The sequence below is a fragment of the Monodelphis domestica genome, chromosome 5 (assembly GCF_027887165.1).
Source record: "Monodelphis domestica isolate mMonDom1 chromosome 5, mMonDom1.pri, whole genome shotgun sequence".
In the NCBI taxonomy this organism is placed as follows: domain Eukaryota; kingdom Metazoa; phylum Chordata; class Mammalia; order Didelphimorphia; family Didelphidae; genus Monodelphis; species Monodelphis domestica.
This window is the reverse complement of record NC_077231.1, coordinates 132,194,578-132,214,694: the sequence shown is the minus strand read 5'-3', so window position 1 is coordinate 132,214,694 and position 20,117 is coordinate 132,194,578.

Here is a 20,117-nt window from a genome sequence, read left to right as displayed (position 1 = left end):
GGCGATAGAAGCCCTCTTACGGAGCGCAAGAGCACTCAAACTTACTCTTTTCCCTTTGCCTTTTGCTGAGAGGAGTAGAGAGACTGGAGGCGGGTTGAACTGGTTCGGTGAAGTTCGGGAGGTGACAGGTTTCTATCTTCTTGTTGCTCAAATGAATTCACTTTCCGAAATTTTTTTATTAATTCCTGTGCTTGCATTTTAGAGTAGCTACTAAGATCGGGGATTTTCCTCAGGAATTCTTGATAGCCATTTATTCTATTAAAGGCCTTCACCCAGTCCCTGTCCCCCTTCTTCCCCTCCCCCCCACCGGTAAGATTTTATTCAATTTTTTTTATTTTAAAAGTATTTTTAACTTAAATACAAATATATATATGTGTATATATATTTTCATATCACAGAAACATAAAAAGAGCTTTATATATGAAATAATAAATCACCATTTCACATTACTTGCCTTTTTTGGTTGGGGGATTAAAGTGGAATTCTGGAAGATGCATCTGTCCCAAGTCAAACATACTTTCTCCTTCCAGTCTCTCCTAGTTCCCCTTCTAATACTCTGAACTTTTCCATGTCCTTACATAAATATCTTCTCTCTCCTCACCAAAGATTTTCAAGTACTTTTTAAACATCCCTCATTACAATACAAACTCTTTGAGGACAAGAATTGTCTTTCTTTTTTGGCTCGTAAACACTTCTTAACTGTATTTGGACTTGACTTGAAAACTAGAAAGCACTCTGGCAGAAATTAGGCTTAGACCAACATTTTTATCCCACATTCTTCAATCAATTCCAAATAGAAGCATTTTCTGAATAATAAAAATCACAACATAAGATATTTGGAAGACTAGTAAATCATATATATTTTATGCATATATAGTTTATGGGTAGAAACTATTCCTAACCAAAAAAGAAAAGGAAGTAATTACAAAAGGTAAGAAGGATAATTTTGGTTGCATGAAGTTGTAAAATTTATGTATAAATAAAATTAATTCATCTAGGAAAAGAAAGGAAACAGTTGGATGGGGAAAATAATCTTAGGATCAAGTAACTCAAAATTTAGTATCCAAGATATTTTAGGGGCAACTAGATATTGTAATGAATAGAGCTCTGTGCCTAAAAGACTCATTTTTGAGGTCAAATCTGGCTTCAAACCCTACTAAGCTCAGTGACTTTGGGCAAGTCACTTAACACTATTTGCCTCACTCAGTTCCTGTCTATAAAATGAGCTAAAGAAGGAAATGGTAAACCACTCTAGCATCTTTGTCAAGAAAACCCCAAATGGGGGGTGTAAACGATCACCCTAGTGCAAATCTCAATAATGTGGAAATAGGTCTTGATTTCTTGATCTATATGTAAAACCCAGTGGGCAACGGGAGGGGGATAGGAGTAGGGGAGGGAAAGAAAAAGAATCAAGTAACCATGGAAAAATTTTCTTACTCAATATCCCTGGTGACCAATTAAATTTATATTCAATCTCAACCCTAAATTTACGCTTACAATATGAATACATACTTCTCAAAAGAATTACAAACTTAATCACCTGAAAGAATGCACCAAATCATTACTAATAAGAAAATTAAAAATCAAAACTCAGTCAATGTGCAATCAACTTAGGTCATTGACTTAAATTTTCACTGTGAATATTTATAGCTCAGAAATCAGAAAATGCTACAAATCGGTGCTTAATTTATTGTTTTGTTGATTATCTAGATTTAATATAGATAAAATAAACCATACAGATAAAATACATTTAAAAATAATGTAGATTAAATTTAGCAGTGCATCAAACACATTTTTTGGGGGGGAGAGAGAATTGTTAATTGTTTACCAGCACATCACTGTCTCCAATCAACTCTATACAAGCATAAATTAAAGATCGATTGCCTATTTCTGGAGATAGTTTCCAGAGGAAATTACAAATCTTGATGATGATAATGATAATTCAGTGTGTATAAAGGGAATCCTCAGTACTGGAAACTGTATGAGTAAAGACTAGTAATTAGGAAAGGAAACATATTTGGGAAAGAAAAAGAAAAAAGGAAGGGAGAGAAAAAGAGGATGAAAGATGGAAAGAAGGGAAGAAAAAAGGGAAGGGAAGAAAAGGAAGGAGAATGGAGGGAAAGGAGGAAGAAAGAAAAGTGAAAGATGGGAAGTGAGAAAGGAAGGAGGGAGGGAGAAAGGAAGGAAAAAGAAACATGAAAGAAGGAAGACAATTCTCCAAGTTGGGCAGAATGTTGAATATAGGAGGAACTGGTCTGAAAATTGTATTATAGTAGATAGGTTGATGTCTTAGAAGGAAGACCTGAGTTCATATCCTACCTTAGATATTAACTGGGCATGTGAGCCTAACATTTTCTGAGTCTTAGTTCCTTCACTTATAGGAGATAATGAGTCAAATAAGATAGGATATATAAAACACTTTGCAAAACTTAAAGCACAATATAAATATTATCTCTATATTTTATTTGAACCTTGGGGTGGGAGCAGAGAACAGAATGGCATAAAGCTGGAGAAAGATTGAGAGGTACAGGTTATAGAGATTTAAACTCTACCTTGTTAGACAACAGGTAACTATTGAAAGGATTTGAGCAGAAGAAAAAGATGAGATATGTGCATAAAGAAGATTATTCTGGCAGCTTTCCTAAGGATAGATTAAAGAACAAGGGAGGAAGGATTGGTGTGAAGGTTACTGTATCACTGATAAAATTTCACATGTCTACTGTGAGGTCAGGAAGTGCTGGAAACCTCTCTTAATAAGAAATATTTTATCTTCTTAAGGAATACCTTTTACTCTCTGAATATAATTTTGCAACTATGACACCTGCTGCCCATCTTAATTGTAAAGTGAATATTTTTCTTCTAACATAGCTATTCTATAACAAAAGCTACTCCAATAAATGATCAACCTGGACAGTGCAAGAAATTGGACAGATTTGCATCATAAGGTTTAATATATATTTCAGGTATTTTTATTATTTTGCCAAGTCAGAAAAAAATAAATGAAAAAATTTCTTTTATTTTTAGATACATATTTGATCAGTCACCCCTACACTGAATAAGCTGAGAAAATGCATATTTTACTCTTTAAAAAGAATTCAACTAAAACCATGAAAACATATAAATCTGTAAATATTAATTTCTCAAAGTGAAAAAATTAGTAGCAATATGCTTAAATATATAATATGCCATACTTTTGTGAATTAAAAATGGGTAAAATTAAATATCTGAGTAAATAATCATAGATTGTGTTGGCTTTGAAAGTAAAGATGCTTCCAGAGATATAATACATTTGTAATTCCAATATTTTGTTACTTCAAAGGAAACAGTTATTTTTATCTGGATATACATTACTTAATAATTTTCTCAACTAAGAACAGTGGCAATAGACTCAATCCCTGATTATGAGTAAGGATAATTGATAATTTTTATCATTATTAATTCTTTAACAATATTAGCATAATGTTTTAAAAGAAAAAGATAAATCGATGATCTTTTATGAGTCTCATCAAGTGGAGCTCCTAGGTTCTATCTCTGAAAGGTAACTGTAATCTTTATTACCTCAACAGCTAAGACAGTATCTATAAGTGGTATTAAAAGTTTATGATTCTTAGCAGCCTTCTCTCTGTACCAATCCTCACTGCAACAACAGAAGGTGCTAAACAACGCTGAGTATCCTTAATCATTTTTCTTTATTCCATGGATTGTCATGGCCAAGGAAATCATTAACAAGTGATTAGTTTATTTGTAATGAGACTGCCAAAATAGCACTCAAAGTCTTTCCAACTATAAAATAAACCAGAAGTCAAAAGGAAGTTGTACCTAAGTGGAAGAATGGCATAAAGATTTTTCTTTAAAAAGGCAAATAAAGGAGTAGCCAAAGGAACAAATAAATATTTCATAGAACATTTAGATATCTTCTTTAATAATGCTTATGATAAATATTTACAAAATAATTGCCATAAAAATAATTGTGGCTTACATACATTTGTTCCAGAAGATAAAGCGACAGAAACATTGAAATGTATTAATTATAATCTTGAACCCTTGGACTTAGTTCCCAGAACTTCTTCAGGATTTCCCAGAATTCCTCTCCTTTCTTTACCATTTTTGTGTGGTCACATTTATATATAGTTTATTGTAAGCCATGCCCTCGCACTCTTCTTTTGCCAGCAGTCTGGGTTTATGTAGTTCTTTTACTTTAGTTATTATTCAGTAAACATACTTTAGTTATTGTATATTAATTTTAATTCTTAAACAACAAAGATTCAAAAAGGGCTTCCAAAATAAATCACCATGTACTTTGAAACTCAATACTTTCAATAATATGATGGTAGTTAATAGACAAGCTTATTGAAAAGATGTTAGAACATATGGGATTGGAATAAAGAAAGGAATAAATGAGAAAAGACAAAGATTTGTAAGCTACACAGAAGATTCACCATAAATATTTTCATTAAAAAAAGAATTAGGGATACTAGACATGATGAACAACAAATAAATGGCAGCATTATGCAATAAAAAGGGTACTGAACTTGGAGTCAGAGGTCTTGGGTTCATAATTTGAACTCTACCATTTATTCTATAATTTCTTTAGGAATAGCAGTATTCTCAAATTCTTATTTGTTGTTTCAAGATTATTTTTTATTTCACATAGTTATCGCTTCTATGATTTATCTTGGACTAAATATTCATTTTCTTTCCATTGTTTGTAATCTATGCATTATGACTATTTTTATTTTATCACAGTCTATAAAAGATATGTAAAAAATTTATCTCTCTAAATGGGAACATAAAAGAATCTACGTGCATATTGGTGCACAATTGTATCTGTCATGTGCTAGAACACAGAAATTATATGCAACTCACCTCTTGGAGCTCTATTAAAAGTTACATGATGCTGAAAAATATGCATGTTCTTTTATATTCCTAATCCGACAGTTACTATTCATTTTCAGATACAACTTTTCCAACAGTTTGTTGAGTTCTATCTACATTGGCCATTTGGCACATATACAATTAGTATGGATATTTTTTCATTGTTAACTTTAAGGGAAAGGTATTTTTTACAATTTATCTTTTTTGTATCTTTTTTTGACACTGTGACCTTTTACTTTTGTTTTGTTACCAAAATTGCAGCTCTTACTTTTAAAAATCTCCTGTTATGTAGTTAATTTATCCATGCCCTCTTATTTTTGTTCTGTATTTTTCATTAATATATCAAAATGCTGGATATTTTTTCTTATCCAGTCCACCACTATTGCATTTTATTGTATTGTTCAATCCATTCATATTTAAGGTTGGGATTCCTAGTATTGCTTTCTGAATCCTGGACACTGGACACAAATCCAGTGTCATAGCAGTGGAATAGAGGAAGGAGTTTAAAATTTGCATTACAGAAGTTATACCCTGCTGAGAGTTCAGGGCCAACCTTGCTCACGGCTTCAAGGGTCCTTAGGTATTGCGGCAAAGGTGTAAATGAGTGATGGAAGACAGCTATGTGTGTCAGCCTGAGGCCAAGCTTTGCATGGAACTGCTCCACCAGGCCCAGGATTAGCTTTTATTTTTATGCCCCAATGAATACATATTTTTTTGGCACAGAGCTACATTAGTCAACATACATGTTCAAGGCATATAATTGGATAATTGATACATTAACTTTTGATAAATCATTTGATTAACATTCTGTGGTCATTCTATATACTTATATTGTTACTGTTGATTCTGACAGCGTACACAAAGCTTTTGTAAATGATAAATTATTTCATCACAAGTGGTGTAGCTAGAGGTCAGTTTTTTTCATTAACCTGTGAGGTACTTGAACTTGTGGACAATCAAAGAAAGTCATTTATTACTTTTAATAAAAATAGATAATCAGAAGTTCTAGAGACAATCGACAAACACTGCAGCCAAGTTGAGGGATCAAAGGGATAATAAAAACACAACTCGGTCTTAATATTAAGCTAATCTTGTCTCAGTGTTTCATGGGGAGTTTCCAAGGTGAATTTTGTTTGGTAAATCAAGTTACTGAGGCATGGTGTACAAGCCTCTCCCTAGGATACTTGGTGTACTGGCTTAGGAGAATTTATTCTGGGCATAGGAGTGGGGAAATTCTGAGCACAGCTTTGTTAGAAGTTATATGCATAAGTAGAAGTTAACCCATGATAGTCTTTTGGGTTTGGTTTTGTAAGTATGATCTTTTGGTGTTATTCTAGGGGGAGGGGGGGATAATGTGCAAGTATTTTGCTCTCCTATTATTTGTCCTAAAGCTAGGGAGAGAAAAATAATCATAGCAATTCCGTTAGTAAGGGATGTTAATGAGAGAAATCACACTGAGAGGGGCTGAGTGGATGTCTCCATCCTTCTAAGGAGCCACTTTGTGACTTCTTGGCCTCCACATGTGACCGTGTCAAGACATTGTGGCTCGACAGCCCCCAGCAATACACTTAAGAAGAATCCAGAGAGAACAAAGAAGCAACAAATATGGGCATAATTCATAAACTAGGGATTAGAATTCAAAATAGTCTGGAAAGAAAGAAAACAAAGAAAGAAAAAGAAGAAAAACTTGGGGAAAGGAGCCTCAAAAAATGTCACTGAAGTAAGTGAAGAAGCTGAAATGAACTAGTGTTGAGGATGATATTTTGAAATATTTAGCCAAACAAGATAAGAGAAGGAAAAAAATACTAATTAAATAAGATAAATGAATAACTGTAGGCAAGTCAAGAATTTTGGATGATGTAGATAAATGGGATTGGGAAAAAGTGGATGGAAATAAAGATAGTAATAAAAATAAGGTAGTAAAGGAGAAATTCATTAATAGTTCACAAATGAACAGTTGATTAGAAAAGAAAGTGTGATAAGATCTCAACCTGTGATTTTACTGAAAAAGAAAGTGGATAAACATTAATAAAAAAGAATTGAACCTATGAAAAAGGGTACTAGAAACTCAGCTGGGATAAATTTTCCTCAGTACTACTAGAGATTACTGAGGGCAGGGACCTAAGCCCAGAAATCCTGTGTGTCTCATCCCAGGCAACCTGAGGCTCCTTGAAGATTATATAAGTGAAAAGGTGAGGGAGCAACAAATGATTGGTAGAAAATACAAAAGAAAAGCTAAAATTCCAAAATAACAAGAGAGGAAGTTTGAATAAATTCTTACAACCAAAAGGAAAAGGGAAAAGTATAAGCATTATTAAGCACCTACTGGATGATAAGCACTTTAAAATATTATTTCATTTTATCATCACAACAACAAATCGAAGCCTCTATTATTTTCTCTGTTTTATAGATGAAAAAATGGAAGCAGACAGAAATAAAATGATTTGGTCAAGGTCATACAGCTAGTAAGTGGTTGAGCCTAGTTTTGAATAGTTTTGAATTCAAGTCTTCCTTCTGCTAGGTCCGTATTCTAGCCACTGTGCCACCAAGCTATCCAAGAAAACAGATCATTAGAGAAGATCATACAGAAAAAAAAGAAAAACAGTAATGTCTCAAAAAGAAACCAAAGTATATAGAACATAAATATTCTGGTGTGAAAGTATATAAATCAGTGTTATCTGATGAAAGCCAGATGCATATATAGTTCCTAGGGATTATGAAAAAAATAATACAAAATTCTATAAGGGTTCAAATGAAGCAAAATCATAAAAGAAGGAATTAGGAATGTATTTGGGTCTGGAATCAAAGCTTTAAACTCAATAATTAAAAAAAAAACCTGTAGGAGAATAAGAACTTAGAATACATATTAAAGAATCTTTCCAAAGTAAAAACTCACAAAGAGATAGGCAACAGAGATACATGCACACACATAGAAACAGACACAGAGAGAATATATTTAAAAGCCAAAAATACTGAAGAATTAAAAAATGTGGCAGCAGAAAACAAAAAAACGGCAATAAATATTACCTTTAAAATAGTATATAAATTTTATATAAGATAAAATAACTGAAGATAGTATGCACAGCGATAACAATGATCATAGGTCCCCCAAAAGAATATGATGAATCAAAAAATCTTAATTTTGTGATGTTAGAAATGATGCAAGAAAAATCACCAGAAGTTTAAAATGTAGTCAACAAAACAAAGATCTAGAGAATTCTTTATAATCATGAAAATCCCCATAATTCAGATTTCAAGATATGTGATCATTAAATTTACCAACTTAAAGGTCAATCACCATTTTAAAATTTAATTCAGTTTTTCCCCAATTACATGTAAAAACAGTTTCCAACATTTAAAAAATAATTTTGAGTCTTGAATTCTCTTCTTCTCATAGATAAGCGATTTCATGTAGATTTTATATATGCAATCATGTAAAATATTTTTCCATTTTAATCCTTTTGTGGAAGGAAATGAATAAAAAAATTAAGAAAGAAAATGGAAAAGGTTTGCTTTGGTCTGGATTCATATTCCATTAGTTCTTTCTCTGGAAGCAAATAGCATTTTTTATCATGAGTCCTTTGGGACTGTCTTGAATCATTGTATTGCTGAGATTAGATAAGTCATTCATAGTTGTCCATTGTACAGTATTCCTGTCACTGTTTACAATGGTCTCCTGGTTCTGTTCATGTCACCCTGTTTCATTTTGTCTAAGTCTCTTTCTAGGTTTTTCTGAGCTCTTCCAAGTTGACATTTCTTACAGCATAATAGTATTTCATTACAATCACACATTATAATTTAGCCAATTGATGGACATCCCCTCACTTTCCAATTCTTTGCCCCAACAAAAAGAGCTGCTTTAAGTATTTTTGTATTTATAGGTCCTTCCCCTGCCTTTTAAAAAATCTCTTCAGGATATAAACCTAGTAAATGGTATTGGCTGTGTCAAAGGCTGTATAATTGTTTTATAGCCCTTTGGCCTCTCCAGAATGACCAAATCAGTTCGGAATTTCCCTGACAGTGCATAGTATCTCAAACTTTCCATATGTCCTCCAAGTTTTGTCACTTTTCTGTCTTATTAGCCAATATGATAGGTATGAGGTGGTACCTTATAGTTGTTATAATTTGCAGTTATCTAACAGTGATTTAGAGCACTTTTTGATGATTATAGAGCTTTAATTACTTTGTCTGAGAACTGCCTGTTCCTACCTTTTAACCATTTATAGGTGGGGAAATGACTTGTATTCTCATACATTCAACTCATTTGTCTATGTATTTCAGAAATGAGGCCTAATTTGCACCATTATGATTACTGTGTACTACTCATCCTATTCCCCCTGTTTGTTTTATGACCACCACACCTCCAATGCCCTCTTTTCTCTCAGTCCCACCCCATTTATCTTATTCCTTTCCCTCCTACTTTCCTGCAGGGTAAGATGGATTTTTATACACAATTGACTATGTATGTTCTTCCCTCATTGAACTAATTCTAATGAGAGTAGAATTCCTTACCTCTACCATATTCTGCTCCACTGTAAAAGCTCTTCCATGACTCTTCTTTATGTGATAATTTACCCCATTCTATTTTCCCCTTTCCCCTCCTCCCAATACATTTCTTTTTCATACCTCATTTTATTTTTTATATTATCTCATCATATTCAACTGACACCCTTGCCCTCTGTCTATGTATGTAACTCCTTCTAATCACTCTAATAATTATAAAATTCTTAGGAGCTATAAGAATCAGCTCCTGATGTAGGTATGTAAACAGTTGAACCTTATTGTATGTCTTTGATTTCTCTTTTCTTTTTACTTTTTCATTCTTCCCTTGAGTCCTAATTTTTCATTCAGCTCTACCATTTTCATCAGGAATATTTTAAAGTCTTCTATGTCACTGAACACCCATTTTTCCCCTGAAGCAATATGCTCAATTGTGCTGGGTAAATGGTTCTTGGTTGAAAGGCTAGCTGCTTTTGCCCTTGGAATATCATATTCCAGGACCTTGAATCCTTTAATGTAGAAGTTGTTAAATTTTTTGTTTTCCTGACTGCCTCCACAATATTTGAATTGTTGGTTTTTTTGGGGGGCTGCTTGCCATATTTTCTCCTTGACCTGGGTGTTATCTTTTTGAGATATTTTTTAGCAGATGATCCATAGATTCTTCAATGTCTGTTTTTTACTCTGTAATGAAAATCTCTGGCCCATAATTCAGAGATGGAACTGACTTTACTATGGATAAATACAGTTAGTGGTCTCATCATACCCAATGTGTGATAAAAAGACATCTTGTGGATGTTCACAGTTGTTTTTATAGGCTTTTGACAGTTAATTCAAAAAATTGATGAACAAAATCCACATACTCAAAGCATATTAGCTAATTATTGATAAATTCTAGTACAAGATCGAAGCATTTTATTGATCTAATATCCCCAGCAATATCCCTTAAGAAGAGAAATATAGTCATCTCTGAGTCATAAAATCTGAAGACCCTGTTATTGACATAGATTCCTAGAAAAGCAAATGTGATTAATAAATTCTTACTTTTACAACTGACTCTATGATCATTTCTGTTGTCTTCATCCAGAATTAGAATTTAATCAAGCTGTGTATTTAACATTTCAAGACTGATATCAGGAACTCTTAAGCTAATTCTTCTCCTTATCTATTACTGCTTATACATTGTTAATTAACAACTGGTGCTCAGCTTTCTAAATCCTAGTTACAGATGTAACCTAAAAGTTTATATAAGATGATTTTACAATAAATGATATAAAAGAAATAAATACAATTTCATCTTTTCACCTCTGGTTCTAGAATATAAGGACAATTTTCCTTAATAATTTATTAAACAATGATGTCTAAGTTCTTTTATTTTTTGGTCATGGCTTTCAGGTAATCCAATAATTCTTGTATTATCTCTCCTGGATTTATTTTCCAAGTGACTTGTTTTTTCCATTGAGATATTTCACATTTTGTTCTATTTTCTCAATCTTTTTAATTGTTTCTTTCTGTCTCAAGGAATCATTAACTTCTACTTGCCCAATTCTAATTTTTAAAAGATTACTTTCTTGAGTGAACTTTTGTTCCTCTTTTTCCAATGGAGCTAATTCTACTTTTTAAAAAAATTCTTTCCTCAGGGAATTTTTGAATCTCTTTTTCCAAGTGATCAATTCTGCCTTTTAGGAAGTTATTCTTTTCATTGGATTTTTGTGCCTCTTTTACCAATTGTCCTGTTCTGTTTTTTAAGGTATTAAGTTTTTCAGTGTTTTGAGGGGCCTCTTTTGCCAGGCTATTGACTCTTTTTCATGATTTACTCTATCACTCTCATTTCTTTTCCCAGTTTTTCTTCCACCTCTCATATTTTGTTTTAAAAGGCCTTTTTGAGCTCCTTGATTCATTCCTTTTGGGCCTGAGAGCAATTCATATTTTTTCATGGAGGCTTGGGATGTAGCAGAACTAACTTTATTTTCTTCTGAGTTTATGTTTTTTTGTTCTCTGTTACCAAAATCACTTTCTATGCTGTTTCCTTTTTGTTGTTTGTTCATCTTCCTGTCTTTTTCTTTTATTTTAATTTTAAAAAACCATTTATATTGGGCACTGTACCTGTGGTGAAGGAAGCACTGTTCCAAGCTTTAGGTTCTTTGTGCAATTGCCTGCAGAGCTAGCTCTGGTGATCTATAAGTTTCTAGTTCTTCCAAGGTGGTATGATAAAAGGAGAGTTGTATTTAATACTCTCTCAGCTTGTGCTCTGGTCTGTGAGTAACCACAATACTTTTTTCTGCCTTGTAACTGTGACCAAATTTCCCTGTTTCCCTGTGGCTGGAAGTGCTGGTGTGTTAGTGCTCCTCCTTACTGTGAAACTGTGCTCCTGAATTGTGACTGTGGTTGTGTGTGTGGGCAATATGACAAGAGTCTTGCACTCAGACCCAGCAAAGGGATCTTTGTAATCTCCTTCTGAGCAATTTTATGCTCCTTTCCCACTTACAGGGTGTGACTGAGAACTCCAGAAACTTTTGCTATTGATTTAGCTGTCCTAAAGGTGTGTTGCAGGAGTGGGGCCTGCCTTAAGATGCTGCTCCATTTATGCCCCATTTCCACCCTGGTGCATTTTACTCATCAGTGATTTCTATTTCAATCTTTCATAGTTATGAAGAGAGGAAATGGGTAATTTTAAATTCTCTATCATATCCACATCCACTTCTCCTATCTCCTAATTTCATGAAGTCCTGCTTTATATTCATCATGACCCCTATTTCCTTCGCCAGTCCCAGTCTTCCGTGTTTTAGCTTCCTTGTTTTAAATTAATTTCTCTCTTTTCACAGGACTGACCCTTATACTGGGCACTATCCATTAGCCTTGAATATCTTGGCCTCTTGTTTTTCTTGTTTCTACACTGATGATCTCCATTCTTGAACCATGTCTATTATCTATCTTTTCCACTCTTATTTATAAACCATCTAACACTACTGGATGAAGTAAAAAATTATGCTGAATATTTAACTTAAACTGAACTGTAACTAAACCATCTTTAACTGATTCCATATTCTATTTTCCAGAAAAATTTCAAACTCTTTTCTCTCTGGACTTGTAAGAGACTTATAAGAGAAAACATCAAAGTCAAAAGAAGAATAAAGGTGAAAAGATGGTATGGAATTTAGTTGCAGGAGTTACAACTTGACCTTTTCAAATAAACTACTGGTGCCAAGAATAGGAAATGGGTAAAATATAAGATGTGAAATAGTATGCCTGTGTGGGGGGCAGCTAGATGGCTCAGTGGATTGAGAACCAAGCCCAGGGATGGGAGGTCCTGGGTTCAAATCTGGCCTCAGACACTTCCTATCCCTGTAACCTAGGGCAAGTCATTTAACTCCCATTGCCTAGCCCTTACCACTCTTCTGCTTTGGAACCAATACATAGTATTGATTCCAAGATGGAAACTAAGGATTAAAAAAAAAAAGATATGTACCTGGTCTATAATCATTTCCTTAAGGTATTTAACCCATGAAAAATGATATCTTCTTCAGAACAGTGATTATTTAATTCATAGATTAGTTAATTAATTAATTAGGGATCCATTACATAACTTAAAGTCATAAATGATACATTTAACTATCTCTGTCTCTCTGCCTGTCTCTATTGCTCTCATTTTCTGTCTGTCTCTCTTTTTGTCAGATAGATTCAGGTGTCTATAAAACCTGGACTTAATTCCTGAACATTGTGGCTCATTCTCCTGACCTCTCAAAGTTTATAAGGCTATTCTCCACCTAAAATTAGAAACAAATGTGAAGAAAAATAAACAGAGACTAAGGTCCATAATCAGGAGCCACATAGTGGTCTGGGATGGCCGGGACCCAAGGTCTCTCCTCTTAAAGCCACATTTTTCATTAATACCCCCACCAGACTAGGAGAAATCAAACCAAGAGAGGAAGGATTAGATCAACCAGTGGCATGTGAATGCACTCCCAGGTCTAGCTATGTAGCTGCAACCAGTCCAAGGCACTCGTATTTCCCACAGAGCTAGCAGACCAGAACCAGCTCTAGAATGTCTCTTCATGCTCTAAAATCCACATTAGGATTGCAGTGGAAATACCCTATGCATGCTCCTAAAACTGGGCTCATTGGGAATTGCCCCTATCTCATATTTATTCACATATTTATGTATTTCTATATACTTGTGTGTGTGTGTGTGTGTGTGTGTGTTGTATATTCAGGTCAGAGGGGAGGCAGAATCTTCCTAAATAATCCTCATTACACAGGGAATAGCAAATATGCTAATTTGGCTAGAACATCGAGTTCATGAAGACAAGTAATGTGAAATCAGTGTGGAAAGATAAACTGAAGCTACACACGTGTGTGTATTTTCCTTGAGGTGAGGGACTATTTAATTTTTGTGCATCTACCAGGGTACCTTGCACATAGTAGGCTCTTAATACAAATGTTCATTGAATTAATGAATTACTGGGCTTAATTCCTTTTTTCTCAGGGATCTCATATCACACTGAAGCTACTAGTCTATTACTGAAGAAACATTTCTGACTCCATAGTCTTCTCTTTCCATTTATACTTACACTTTCCTTATCTCATCACACATTTTCTCTCCCATCACACTTTGTTGATTAAACAAATCATTTTCACAAGTACAAAATGAGGGGGTTGGACTAGATGAATTCCCAAGTCTCTTCTGACTCTAAATCTCTGATCATATGACCCTGTGACTCTTACTATGATGAAGAGAGCTAGACAGCAGTTTGTTTGAAAATGGAATGAAAGACTTAGCATGCTCAATAAGGTGATATGGCAACCTAGGAAAAGAGATGACTTTTAGATGACTGGTTAACAAAACAATCAAAAGCAAGGCAATAACAGTACTGATAGATTGTTCATAGTAGTAGTTGTTGTATTCCCTAATTAGACCTGATCCGGAATATTATTTTCAATTCTGGGTGCTATAGTTTAGGAAAGACACTGATAGACTAGAATGAATCTTGAGGAGGGAAACCAGGATAGTGAAGAACTTTGAGTTCTTATAAAGAGAAAACTTGGTGGGGAAATGATGATTATCTTCAAATACTTGAAATGCTAGCAGAGATGGAAGAAAGATTAGGCTTTTTCTGCTTGGTTTGAGAGAGCAAAACCAAGAACTGTGGATGAAAGTTGCCAAGAGGAAATTTAGGGGGAAGGGAGTAGATAGAAAATAAAGCACATAGCACCTAATATGTGCCAGGCACTGTGCTACTCAAATTTTACAAATATTATCTCATTTGATCTTTACAAAAACCATTCTTGGTAGGTGTTAAAGGAGATCCTTTTTATGTTTGACTTGGGCTAGACAGCTGAGGTCCCTTTCTTTGAAATTATGATTCTCTGATGTCAAATTGAAGTCTCTAGTTTATTTTACATTTCTGGATATAATTTAGAAAAGATTCACCTTTTGATTGAGATGCTAATTCCTGATATTGTGCCTTCAATTGGCAAAAATGACTTAACTACCTTATTACCTGCTGGAAATCTTGTTATAATTTGTTATAACTTTTGCTTTAATTTGGTCTTCACTTATAACATGTTCTTTTTATTTTTGTGAACTATAACTCCTGTTTGTAGTTATTTTTGTCCCCTAGCACTAATTATACTTCATAGTTTCCACAATCATTTACTATTTGGGGAATTGAGAGAACCCAGAATAACTTGTAATGTACCCTTTCAAATAACCACAACAACATATAAACAGAGGGATGATTACCATTGTAACTCAGGGGGGCCTGTGGGGATATGGAAACACATCTGGCCATTCTCCCATAACCTCTGTACCAGCAGACATTTTAAGAAACTCACAGAAAGGACACCTTTTCTTTCTTTCTTTTTTTAAACACTTACCTTTTGCCTTAGAATCAATACTATGTAAGTATTGGTGAGTGGTAAGGGGTAGACAATGGGGGTTAAGTGACTTGCCCAGGGACACACAGCTAGGAAGTGTCTGAGGCCATATTTGAACCTAAGACTGCCTGTCTCTAGGCCTGGATCTCAATCTAGTGTGCTACCCAGCTGTTCCCAAGGCTGCTTTTTCTTATCACTGAGCCAATAGGCTGGGAATTATCTCTTCATTCACTATGCATCCTATATCCCTCTGGCATTTATTATGACTTGCTAATTTAGATCTTGAATGGCACCTTCCTAATGACACCTACCATCCCCAGTTGTGGGTACTTTAATATGTCACTTGATCTGTGGTCTCATTAGATCCTCTGTTGGGATCTTTCCCATCTGCCTTGAACTGAAGGGGACAGTTCAAATCTATACTTTTGCATTCAACTAGTTTAGACCCTTGGTTTAGTTTTGACTTTGCTCTAAAGGCTGATATGATTTTGCAGGATGATAAAATAATTATTAGAACAATAAGGTTCTTGGGGTCATGATGAATGTGAGATTTAAAATGGTTGAGGTCTTAAACTGTAGTGATTAAAATAGTGGAAGATATAAATTGTGATAGATATAAGAGAGGGTGAGCAAATTTGACCGCAGAAATATGTTTCACTACAGTGTCTTGGGTTTTAAAATCAAATATAAGGTGGTCACCAGGGAAATATTCCCAATTATTCAAATACCCAAGTCAATTGGGTTTTTTTTTTATCTTCATCATTTTTTTTAAAATATATTTTATTTGATCATTTCCAAGCATTATTCGTTAAAGACATAGATAATTTTCTTTTCCTCCCCCCCCCCCACCCCCCATAGCCAACGCGTAAGTCCACTGGGCATTAGATGTTTTCTTGATTTGAACCCATTGCTTTGTTGATAGTATTTGCATTAGAGTGTTCATTTAGAGTCTATCCTCTGTCATGTCCCCTCAACCTCTGTATTCAGGCAGTTGCTTTTCCTCGGTGTTTCCACTCCCATAGTTTATCCTTTGCTTATGAATGGTGTTTTTTTCTCCTGGATCCCTGCAAGTTGTTCAGGGACATTCCACCGCCACTAATGGAGAAGTCCATTACGTTCGATTGTACCACAGTGTATCAGTCTCTGTGTACAATGTTCTCCTGGTTCTGCTCCTCTCGCTCTGCATCACTTCCTGGAGGTTGTTCCAGTCTCCATGGAACTTCTCCACTTTATTATTCCTTTTAGCACAATAGTATTCCATCACCAACATATACCACAGTTTGTTCAGCCATTCCCCAATTGATGGGCATCCCCTCGTTTTCCAGTTTTGGGCCACCACAAAGAGCGCAGCTATGAATATTTTTGTACAAGTCTTTGTGTCCATTATCTCTTTGGGGTACAGACCCAGCAGTGCTATGGCTGGGTCAAAGGGTAGATATTCTTTTGTCGCTCTTTGGGCATAGTTCCAAATTGCCCTCCAGAATGGTTGGATCATTTCACAGCTCCACCAGCAATGAATTAATGTCCCTATTTTGCCACATCCCTTCCAGCATTCATTACTTTCCTTTGCTGTTATGTTAGCCAATCTGCTAGGTGTGAGGTGATACCTCAGAGTTGTTTTGATTTGCATCTCTCTGATTATAAGAGATGTAGAACACTTCTTCATGTGCTTGTTAATAGTTTTGATTTCTTTATCTGAGAACTGCCTATCCATTTCCCTTGCCCATTTATCAATTGGAGAATGGCTTGATTTTTTGTACAATTGATTTAGCTCATTATAAATATGAGTAATTAAACCTTTGTCAGAGGTTTCTATGAAGATTTTTTCCCAATTTGTTGTTTCCCTTCTGATTTTAGTTATATTGGTTTTGTTTGTACAAAAGCTTTTTAGTTTGATGTAGTCAAAATTATTTATTTTACATTTTGTGATTCTTTCTATATCTTGCTTGGTTTTAAAGCCTTTCCCCTCCCAAAGGTCTGACATGTATACTATTCTGTGTTTACCCAATTTACTTATGGTTTCCTTCTTTATGTTTAAGTCACTCACCCATTTTGAATTTATCTTGGTGTAGAGTGTGAGGTGTTGATCTATTCCTAGTCTCTCCCACACTGTCTTCCAATTTTCCCAGCAGTTTTTATCGAATAGTGGATTTTTGTCCCAAAAGCTGGGATCTTTGGGTTTATCGTATACTGTCTTGCTGAGGTCGCTTTCCCCCAGTCTATTCCACTGATCTTCCTTTCTGTTTCTTAGCCAGTACCAAATTGTTTTGATGACTGCTGCTTTGTAATATAGTTTTAGGTCAGGGACTGCAAGGCCCCCATCATGTGTGTTTTTTTTCATTATTTCCCTGGATATCCTTGATCTTTTGTTCTTCCAAATGAACTTTGTTATAGTTTTTTCTAAATCAGTGAAGAAGTATTTTGGTAGTTCAATGGGTATGGCACTAAATAGATAAATAAGTTTGGGTAGGATGGTCATTTTTATTATATTGGCTCGTCCTATCCATGAGCAGTTAATGTTTTTCCATTTGTTCAAGTCTAGTTTTAGTTGTGTGGCGAGTGTTTTGTAGTTGTGTTCATATAGTTCCTGTGTTTGTCTTGGGAGATAGATTCCTAGGTATTTTATTTTGTCTAAGGTGATTTTGAATGGGATTTCTCTTTCTAGTTCTTGCTGCTGAGCTGTGTTGGAGATATATAGAAAAGCTGATGATTTATGTGGGTTTATTTTGTATCCTGCAACTTTGCTAAAGTTGTTGATTATTTCAATTAGCTTTTTGGTTGAATCTCTAGGATTCTTTAAGTAGACCATCATGTCATCCGCAAAGAGTGATAACTTGGTCTCCTCCTTGCCTATTTTGATGCCTTCAATTCCTTTATCTTCTCTAATTGCTACTGCTAGTGTTTCTAGTACAATGTCAAATAGTAGAGGTGATAATGGGCATCCTTGTTTCACTCCTGATATTATTGGGAATGCATCTAGTTTATCCCCATTGCAGATGATATTAGCTGTTGGTTTTAGATATATACTGTTTATTATTTTTAGGAATGACCCTTCTATTCCTATGCTTTCTAGTGTTTTTAATAGGAATGGGTGTTGTATTTTATCAAAGGCTTTTTCTGCATCTATTGAGATAATCATGTGGTTCTTGCTAGTTTGCTTGTTGATGTGGTCAATTATGTGGATGGTTTTCCTAATGTTGAACCAGCCCTGCATCCCTGGTATGAATCCTACTTGATCATGGTGAATGATCCTTCTGATCACTTGCTGGAGTCTTTTTGCTAGTATCCTATTTAAGATTTTTGCATCTATATTCATTAGGGAGATTGGCCTATAGTTTTCTTTCTCTGTTTTTGACCTGCCTGGTTTTGGAATCAGTACCATGTTTGTGTCGTAAAAGGAGTTTGGTAGAACTCCCTCTTTGCTTATTATGTCAAATAGTTTGTATAGTATTGGGATTAACTGTTCTCTGAATGTTTGATAGAATTCACAGGTGAATCCATCAGGCCCTGGGGACTTTTTCTTAGGAAGTTCTTTGATGGCTTGTTGGATTTCAATTTCTGATATGGGATTATTTAGGAATTCTATTTCCTCTTCTGTTAGTCTAGGCAGTTTGTATTTTTGTATATATTCATCCATTTCTCCTAAATTGGTGTATTTATTGCCATATAATTGGGCAAAGTAATTTCTAATGATTGCCTTAATTTCCTCTTCATCAGAGGTGCTGTCCCCCTTTTCATCTTTAATGCTGTGAATTTGCTTTTCTTCCTTCCTTTTTTTAATTAGATTGACCAGTACCTTGTCTATTTTGTTTGTTTTTTCAAAGTACCAGCTTCTTGTCTCATTTATTAAATCAATAGTTCTATCGCTTTCGATTTTATTAATTTCTCCCTTAATTTTTAGGATTTCTAATTTGGTTTTCTGCTGGGGGTTTTTAATTTGATCTCTTTCCAGTTTTTTCATTTGCATTTCCAATTGATTGATCTCTGCTCTCCCTTGTTTGTTAATATAAGCATTCAGGGATATGAATTTACCTCTGATTACTGCTTTGGCTGCATCCCAAAAGGTTTGAAAGGATGTTTCGCCATTGTCATTTTCCTCGATGAAATTATTAATTGTTTCTATGATTTCTTCTTTAACTAAACGGTTTTGGAGTATCATATTGTTTAATTTCCAATTGGTTTTAGATTTGGTTTTCCATGTACCATTACTAATCATTATTTTTATTGCCTTGTGATCTGAGAAGGCTGCATTCATTATTTCTGCTTTTCTGCATTTGTGTGCTATGTTTCTGTGACCTAATGTATGGTCAATTTTTGTGAATGTGCCATGTGGTGCTGAGAAGAAGGTGTATTCCTCTTTATCCCTATTTATTTTTCTCCATATGTCTATTAATTCTAATTTTTCTAAGATTTCATTCACTTCTTTTACCTCTTTCTTATTTATTTTTTGATTTGATTTATCTAAATTTGATAATGGTTGGTTTAAGTCTCCCACTAGTATGGTTTTATTGTCTATTTCTTCCTTCAATTCTCCTAGTTTCTCCATTAGAAATTTGGGTGCTATATTATTTGGTGCATACATATTGATTAATGATATTTCCTCATTGTCTATAGTCCCTTTTAACAAAATATAATTACCTTCCCTATCCCTTTTGATCAGGTCTATTTTTGCATTGGCTTTATCAGATATCATGATTACCACTCCTGCCTTCTTTCTATCAGTTGAAGCCCAGAAGGTCTTACTCCATCCTTTAATTCTGACCTTGTGGGTGTCAACCCGCCTCATGTGTGTTTCTTGAAGACAACATATGGTAGGGTTTTGGATTCTAATCCATTCTGCTATTCGTCTACGTTTTATGGGTGAGTTC